We start from the raw sequence: 8,759 nt of genomic DNA, 5'->3' as shown, positions 1-8,759 counted from the left end.
GGGGAAGGGTCCCAGGCAAGGAGGCAGGATCCGGGTGTCTGCTCAGGCACTGGGGGTGCCCTTGGCCCCAGGCTGAGCAGGGGGCAGTGCTGGGGCAGAAACCAGGGGTCCAGGCTTCTGGACCGGCTTGCCCCCCACCCCCACCCTTTGCCCTTCTTTCTCTCACTCTCCTCCTCTTTCTGGACCGGCATCCAGCTACCCCCACCCTCAGAGGACCCTCCTGCCACCCCAGCCCCTTCCCCGAAGACGTCCCATGGATGTTCGGCTTCTAGGAGCCCCACTCCCACGGGAACACGAAGAGCTCACAGAAGCAGAGAAGGTTCTGGAAAGAAGAGCCAGCCTCTGTTTTTCCAGAGGAGGAGACTAGGCCTAGCCAGGGAGGAGCAGGCGAAGGCCGGGGCTGACCCAGCCGAGGGCAGGGTGGGGGCTGCACGGGGCTCCTGGGCCTCAGCTGCTGCGTGTGTGGCGGGGGCAGGCGGCCGTGTGGCAGGTGGCCTGCCTTGCTCTGTGTCCCCGCACCGCACTGCCACCTTCCTCTGAAGGGCAGGAAGGGCAGCAACGGGGTGGAGCGGCAGGGCAGGCATCCTGCTCTGGGAGTCTGTGCCAGGGCCACCAAGCTCTCTGTCCAGGGTGACGCCCATCTGCCAGGGCTGGACAGACAGACCGCCCTGAGGGAGTGTGGGGGCTCCGCCTGCTGCGGCAGGACCCTCGGCCCCTTGAGGCTGAGCAGGGGGGCCGGCCGGAGCCCGTCCTGGGTGTGCAGGCTGTCCCGGCCCAGGGGCTGCTGGGTGGCGCGGGGCCTCCTTTCCTAGGCTGACACCTCGCTGGCGTCTGTTGGGGGAGACGACAGGCTCCGGGTGTCGGGGTGTGCCCTGTGTCCTGCTTAGGGAGGGGCGGGCGGCGCAGAGGGCTGGAGGGAGCCCTGAGCCCCCTGGCCTGGGTCCCAGCGTTCCTCACTCCCAGCCCGCCCGGGGCTCTCGGCCGGCACAGAGCCCTGCTTCCAGGGCCCTGGGGTGGGGTGGGGTGGGGTGGGGTGGGGGCACAGCCATGGTGGTTTCCTGGGCCGGGGCTGAGCAGGGGTGTCTGTGCTCCTCCAAGGACGTGGCTCTCTGTCCCCCATCCGCACTTGACAAGGCATGGACAGTGAGGTGCCTGTGTGGCCCTCGCCTTTGCCAGCCCCCCCACCGCTGTGTGTCCCCCACCCACCGCTGCCCCTGCTTGGGCAAATCCCCCTGCCCTGGCCTCGGCTCCTCCGGAATTGTTTTTATGAACCGTGACTATCCCATGTGCTGGGAGCGGGATCAATAGCCCCCTTCGTGCGGCTGGGTGGGGGCTGAGCCACCGAGAGCAGCCCTCTCCCCTCCGAGTGTGTGTGTGTGTGTGTGTGTGTGTGTGTGTGTGTGTAGTTATTTTCTGGAGGGCAATCAGGGATATTCCATCCCTCTTCTCCTTTCACAAGGCCTATCCCTTAGGAATGCAAAGGACACCTCCTATATCCTCCTGGAATTTGGTCACCTGCAAGGCCTTAGGGGCTGGGGAGGCCTTGTCTCTGCTGCCCTCACGATATGATGTCCTTTGGCCAAGCCAGTGGCCTCTGGGCATGTTTGTCTCTCTGCAAATGGGGCCACAAGCAAACCTATCATCTGGTGCTCAGTGATCATTGGCATCCTAAGCCACAACCCCAGCTCTCTGCCCCGGTTTCCTTATCACTGAAATCGGTACACTTAGAGGTCCCAAGAGCAGCACTAAATGTACAGCCTTCGGCGCGGGCTGTAGCGCACTCCATATGAGCAATGGCTGTTTTTAAAATAGTTTTTAAATTGAGCAATATTTTCAACATACAGAACTAGAGACCATCCAGGTATCCACGCCCCACATGTAACAAATATTTTGCCATGTTTGCTTCGCCTACCTTTGCACCCCTGCCCTTTCTCCCCTCCCCCAAGGTAAGCATTATCTTGAAGTTGGTGGACTGAATATGGCTTTCTTTCTTTTTTTTTTTTTTTGAAACAGAGTCTTGCTTTGTTGCCCTGGCTAGAGTGAGGGCCGTGGCATCGGTCTAGCTCACAGCACCCTCACACTCCTGGGCTCAAGCGATCCTCCTGCCTCAGCCTCCCGAGTAGCTGGGACTACAGGCATGCGCCACCATGCCCGGCTAATTTTTTATATATATATATTAGTTGGCCAATTAATTTCTTTCTATTTATAGTAGAGACGGGGTCTCACTCTTGCTCAGGCTGGTTTCGAACTCCTGACCTCGAGCGATCCGCCCGCCTCAGCCTCCCAGAGTGCTAGGATTACAGGCATGAGCCACTACGACCGGCCTGAATGTGGTTTTCTTATGATTTCCTATAGATATACCACATGTACTTGTATCCATCAATAATATCTGGTATTTTTAATAAAGCTTTAGATGTTTACATAAATTTTATCAGATTGTACACATACGTCTGTACAACTTGCTTTGTACAGATTATGTTTGTCAAAAATAAAATTAGATCACGTTAAAAAATTGTATTTTATTGCACATACAAAAGAACAATTCTCTAACCAGGAACTTGGAACACAAAGTGGGGATTTGAAGCTCAGGTCATGGCAGTTATGCACAGTTTATAAAGCATAAAAGAAGAAGTATTTTGACCTGTTTCCCAATTGGCTGTTATATATCAACATACTTTTGGGGGCTAGTAGAGCTGTTTAGGGTGATTTGTCTAGTACTTAATTGGTTTAATTTCACTGACTCATGCTGATGAGGAAATAATGTTCACCTTTTGTGTTTTGATTTTGAATAGGGCCAGCATTTTGGAGAAATCAGGATGACTTAAATTTTGGTTACGTGGTCATTGGCAGTTGGCCTTGGGGTATATCTAAAATGTGGCCTCCATTTTTAGTTTTCTTTAACATGTTTTCCTGATGTATCCTCGTTCATGTATGTAGATCTAGTTCATTAATTTAACTACTGTATAAGCAGGCACAGTGGCTCATGCCTGTCATCCCAGAGAGTCAGGAGGCTGTGGCATAGGATCACCTGAGGCCAGGAGTTTGAGACCACCTGGGCAATATATGGAGACCTCATCTCCACAAAAACATTTTAAATTAGCTTGGTCTGGTGGCACACACTTGTAGTACTAACCACTCAGGAGGCCGGTGGTCCACACCTGTAGTCTAGCTACTTGGGAGGCTGAGGCAGGAGGATCACTTGAGCCCAGGAATTCGAGGCTGCAGTGAGCTATGACCACACCACTGTACTCCAGGCTGGGTGACAGAGTGGGACCCTCATCTCAAAAACAACAAAACAAAATCTGCTCTATAAATATTCCATTGTATGAATACGTTACAACGTATTAATTCTTCTGATGATTGACATTTAGATTATTTCCTATTTTTCAGTTATAAATAATGCTGCAATGAATATCTTTGCACATCTCCCTATATATGCATGTGTTTCTCAGGATATGCCTACGAGTGGACTTACTGGGTCTTAGAGTATGTGTATCTTCAACTTCACTAAATATTTCCTAATTGCTCTCCAAAATGGTTGTACTAATTCCTATTAGCAATGGATGAGAATTTCTATTTCAACATATACCACTTGGTATTATCGAATGTTTTTAAAGAATTTTTATGTAATGCTTGTACATAATTTTCAAGTCAAATAGTTCAAAAGGGCTTGTAATGAAAATCAAAAGTCCTCTAGCCCTACCTCTTCCAATCCTTTATATAAATTCTGGCTTCCCAAATTTATACTTTCTTTATTTCTTTTAGCTATTTCCTCTGAACATTGCTATTTATAGTGTTATCAATTTCAAACATTATCTATTTCCTTCCTGTTAGGATAGGTGATGATTTCATTTGCTTACATCTGTACCCTACCTCTATTTCCCCTCACCAGCTGTTGAGGCCCCGCCCATCCTCAGTCCCAGCTGCCCCTTCTTCAGAGAACTGCCCTCAGGCGAATGGGAGCAGCCTTAGGTGGTCATGCCCTCCCGGGCCCTCCTCCTCCTCTGGCCTGGAGGCAGAACCAACTGGGCGACGGAACTCCTGCTCCAGAGCTACCGGCGTGCAGGGGGGATGCCACTGAAGCTAGTCTCCAGCTGAGTCCACGCCCTCTCTTAGCTCCTTCTGCCTTCCGCCCGCCATAGTTTGCCTTTTTGACGCCTTCAAAGCTCATGTTGAAATTTGATCCCCAGTGTTGGAGGTGGGGGAGATGTTTGGGGTCATGGAGGCGGGTCCCTCATGAATGGCTTGCTGTCAGTAATGAGTGAGTTCTTGATCTATTAGTTCCTGGAAGATCTGGTTGTGAAAAAGAGCCTGGGAACTTCCCTCTTCCCTCTTGCTTCTATTCTCACCATGTGACCTTCGTACTGGCGGCTCCCCTACCCCTTCCACGGTGAGTAGAAGTAGCATGGGGCCCTCAACGGAGCAGAAGCTGGCACCAGGCTTCTTGCACAGCCTGCAGAACTGTGAGCCAAATAGTCCTCTTTTCTTTATGAATTCCCCAGCCTCGGGTATTCCTTTAAAGCAACACAAATAGGCTAAGACAGGCCCCTTCTCCCATTGCCTCTCTCTGGAGAGCACTACCCGAGGGAGTCCCACGCACCCCAACCCCTGTCTCAGGCTCTGCTTCTAGCCTAGCGTGCCAAGGGCAGCGAACGGGGTCTGCCTCAGGTGCAGGCAAGAAGAGCACATTGTCTGTTGAGAATTTGGAAAGATTAATTATATTGACAAAAAATCACTCTGCATTTTACTATTACCACATGCCAGCAATTCTAAACAACGTTGGTGAGAAAAGTACTACTGCTTGCAAAAAAAGCTTTTGTTGGTCTAAGACTAACTGTTAAACAATTGCTGTAGAAACTGCTGGGTTTTAATAATACATATACAAGTGTCAAATTAGCACGTTTTGTTATCTGTCCTTTAACAAACATGGTGTGGACATGGAAGTTAACTTTGAGAGTTCCCATTTACAGAGCCCCAACAACATGCAAGCTCAGCAACATGCATTTGTTTCAAGAATAGCGTTGTGATGGATCAGAATCATTCAGAACTGTATGAGCTCACTTCAGGTGCAGTTTCTGTTTCCAACTCCTGAAGTTTATTCCTGAGTTTATACTTGTCAACCAAAAATCCAGAGATTCATAAATATTGTAGAGGAGAGCTTTATTTCTTATTAAGGGTTGCAGCCTGCAGACGGGCCATCCTAACAGGCTGGGAAGTGTAGTGGAGACCAAAAGCAGGCACTTCGAAGGAGAAAGGGTAGGACAGGAATTCATGCTGAACTGGTTGGCTGAATGTACATAGTGAACAGGTTATAGGAGGAGCGATGAATATTCACTAGGTGGAGGATGCATGCATGCATAGTAAGCAAACATGCATGTTATACACATCCCATGCTCACTTTGGGGTGGAGATCTAACATACAGATGCATTAAAATTGGGCCCTCTATGTCAAAAGGTGAAGCAGAGGACACAAAAGCACTCAGTGTGCATCCTCTGTAAACTAGCCAGAAACTGTCTTTGGTCAGTGGTCTCTTAGGAGGAGAAAGTTACTGAGTTCAGTTGCTTGTCCAGTCAAGGCTGTGGTCATGGCTTGTGGAACAATGATATCATTGTGATTATTAATAAAGTTCAATGAAAGAAGATTTTCACTCTGTTTCCTTTCTAGCCACTATCATAATTATTGGTGAAAATAATTTTTTATATAAAGGAGGAGTTGTTAAAAAATGATTCTCCTTTAGCCCCTCCTTCATATTTCCTCCCTACTTCCAACTTTTGCCATTGGTACTTTCTTTCACTTTTACATTGACATGTTGATAATATTTACATCATTTCTATTTTGTTCTACCTCTGTACTTGTCTCCTGTGCTTGACCAATAGGTTGATTTTAAAAGTTGAAAAGCAATAAGGTTTTTACATCATTGTTTCTTTGTAAATATTGTTCACTGCAGAGCCAAGTAGTGCACTATAATTATATTTTTTCTTATTATTTTTTTGTTTGATCCCAATGTTTGTAATTGAGGGTTGTTTTTCCTTTATTTTTTAAAAGCTTATTTTCATCATATTCTCAATAATTTTCTTCAAACTCTCTATCACATTGGGTATTGTAGCCAGTTGCTGGAACCAAAGGTCGTCCTCCTCGTCTTATCTGGATTGGCTGGTTAGTAGGCCAGATTCACAGTTTTCATCACCCTGGAACTTCATGGTTTTCTTGGCTATGATCTACTATTTACACTTTTTTGGTGTATTCCACATTTTGGTGGAATGCATCCTCAAGTAATTCTTCCCCCCCAAAAAAAGTGTGTAGAAGCTAATCTTATGAAGAGTTCTAGTGTGTCTTTTTTTTTCTTTTATCTACTTAATTTGTAGTTTGGTGGAATATATAATTATTGTTTGAAATCACTGCCTCATGATTATTTCAAGGTTTTGCTTCATTGTCTTCTAGAATGCAGAGCTTTTTGATAAGAAGTCATATAAAGTGTGATTCTTATTCCATTGTATGTGACCTGATTTTTACTCTATGAAATCTTTTAGGATCTTCTCTTTCTCCTTAAATGTTCTGAAATTTTATCATGATATGATTAGGCATGGGGCTCCTTTTTATTCCTTGGGTTGGCATTCATTGTACCCTTTCAATTTAGAAATGTATGTCCTTTGGCTCTGGGAGAATCTTTTACATTATTTCTCTGATAACTTTCTGCTTCTATGCTTTCTTTCCTCTCTCTTTCTGGTATCTCTATTATTTGGATAATGAATATCCTGGATTGATTCTCTTAGGTCCCTTATCTTTTTTTCTCATGCTTTCTATATCTTTGTCTTTTGGTTCTCTTTACTAGGAGATTTTCTTGACTTGTCAAACAGTTCCTCCATTGTTTTTTTAATTTCAGATTTTAAAACAATTTTAGGAGTTCTTTTGTTCTCTGATTTTTCTTTCCCCTTATCAATCTAGTCATATTTTCTAAATCCATTCTTCTTGAATCACTCTGAAGAGACAAATTAGAATTTAAATTCTTATCTATTCCCAGACTTTATTGTTTCTTCCAGAATAATCTCTTTCTCTGTTTACTTATTCTCTATATTTAGCATTGGAAACATTCATCTTGTGTCTGAGGATTCTTGATTTTCCATTCATACTTTATTATGAGGCATTAAAATCTGGTTAAGATAAATAAAAGCAACAAGAATGAGGGAAAGTCAAAAACTAAATACAAACAGAAACAAACCTAACTACATTTCAAATGAATAAAATAACCTCACTGAAGAAGGAAGGAAATAAAGAACCAACCCAAGTAACTTTTAAGCACAGCATTTTGATCATATATCCTCAGGCTAAAGACAGAAAGAAATATAAGCAGATACAGAACTTTAGTTAGGTTTCTTTGTTACAATGGTATGATTTATCATTTCCAAAACCAATTAGCAGTGTTCTAGGATTGAGTAAATAAGTAAATATATTGTGGAAAATGGGAGCCAGGATTTTCATTGCTAACGGGAGTTACAAATATGTAAAGGAAGATGGTTAAAATGAACTGTGTGGTATTGGATTGGAATTGGAGGTATCAGTATGGTTTTTAGTATATCTCTATATTTTTGTTTATTCTAGTTCTATTCTCTGAGAGCTCTGTGTGTCTAAGAAGCAAGCACCCCAGTAGTAACGAGCAAACCTAGTACCCAAATATTGGTTTCTAAATATTGTTGTCCATTAAAAAATAAAGAAATGATTGATTTCAGGGCTAGAGCAAAGAATATACAAGATGATCCTGGAACAAAAAGTAAGGACATGCTCAAAAAGTATTGCAGACATGTCAAAAGCACACAGGAGCCAATTTGAAGAGCTCCCACTGGTCAAATCTGGGACAATTTGAGCATCAAAATAAACAATGACAGTAGTAGAATATAGCCCATAGAATAAACAGAAATCCATGTATCTATACTGATAGAAATAAATGAATAATGCACAAATGGAAACAGTAAAGCTCTTCCTTACAGTAGAATGCCAACTAATGTAGAAGGAGTAATGGAAATAGAAAATTCCCATTTGGATAATGCATACACGTGGGCATAGCATGTGGAATGATACACAATGGACACTCAGAAAGGTGAGGTTGTAGGAGGGAAGTGAATGATGAGAAATTACTTAATGGGTACATTGCATATAATTCAGATGATAGATACCCTAAAAGCCCTGACTTAACCACTGTGGAATCTACACATGTAACAAAATTATACTTGTACCCCATACATTTACATACACTTTACACAAAATTGCCATTTAGCAACTGCAATAGTAATAACTGTTTCAGGGAAGGATTATCAATGGATGCTAAAACTAGTTGGTAAAAATTTTATGAGAAATAAGATATTCACATAGTCTCAAAGTATCTCCCCACAAACTACTTATTAATTACAAAGAGAAATATGTAACTTTACATTGGAAAGTCCTGGCAAACACCACCCTAACCAGGTAATCAAAGGGAGGATCATCCGTAATAGGAGAAATAGACATCATGTACTGATAATACAATGCCCTGACAAGGATAAAACATCATCTCTGCAGTGTGCTTGATAAAAATGCACAACCTAAACCCAATCCTGAGGGAACATCAGACAGACTCAAAATGAGGAACATTCATTCTACAAAATAAATGTTCTGTACTCTCCAAAAATGTCAAGGTCATGTCAAAGAAGAGAAAGAAGACTGGGGACTGATCTATATCAAAGAGCATGGATTTGATCCCAAATCAAAAAAAGAATTTTTAAGA

Source organism: Microcebus murinus, chromosome X (assembly GCF_040939455.1).
Source record: "Microcebus murinus isolate Inina chromosome X, M.murinus_Inina_mat1.0, whole genome shotgun sequence".
Lineage (NCBI taxonomy): Eukaryota > Metazoa > Chordata > Mammalia > Primates > Cheirogaleidae > Microcebus > Microcebus murinus.
This window is presented reverse-complemented; position numbering follows the sequence as displayed.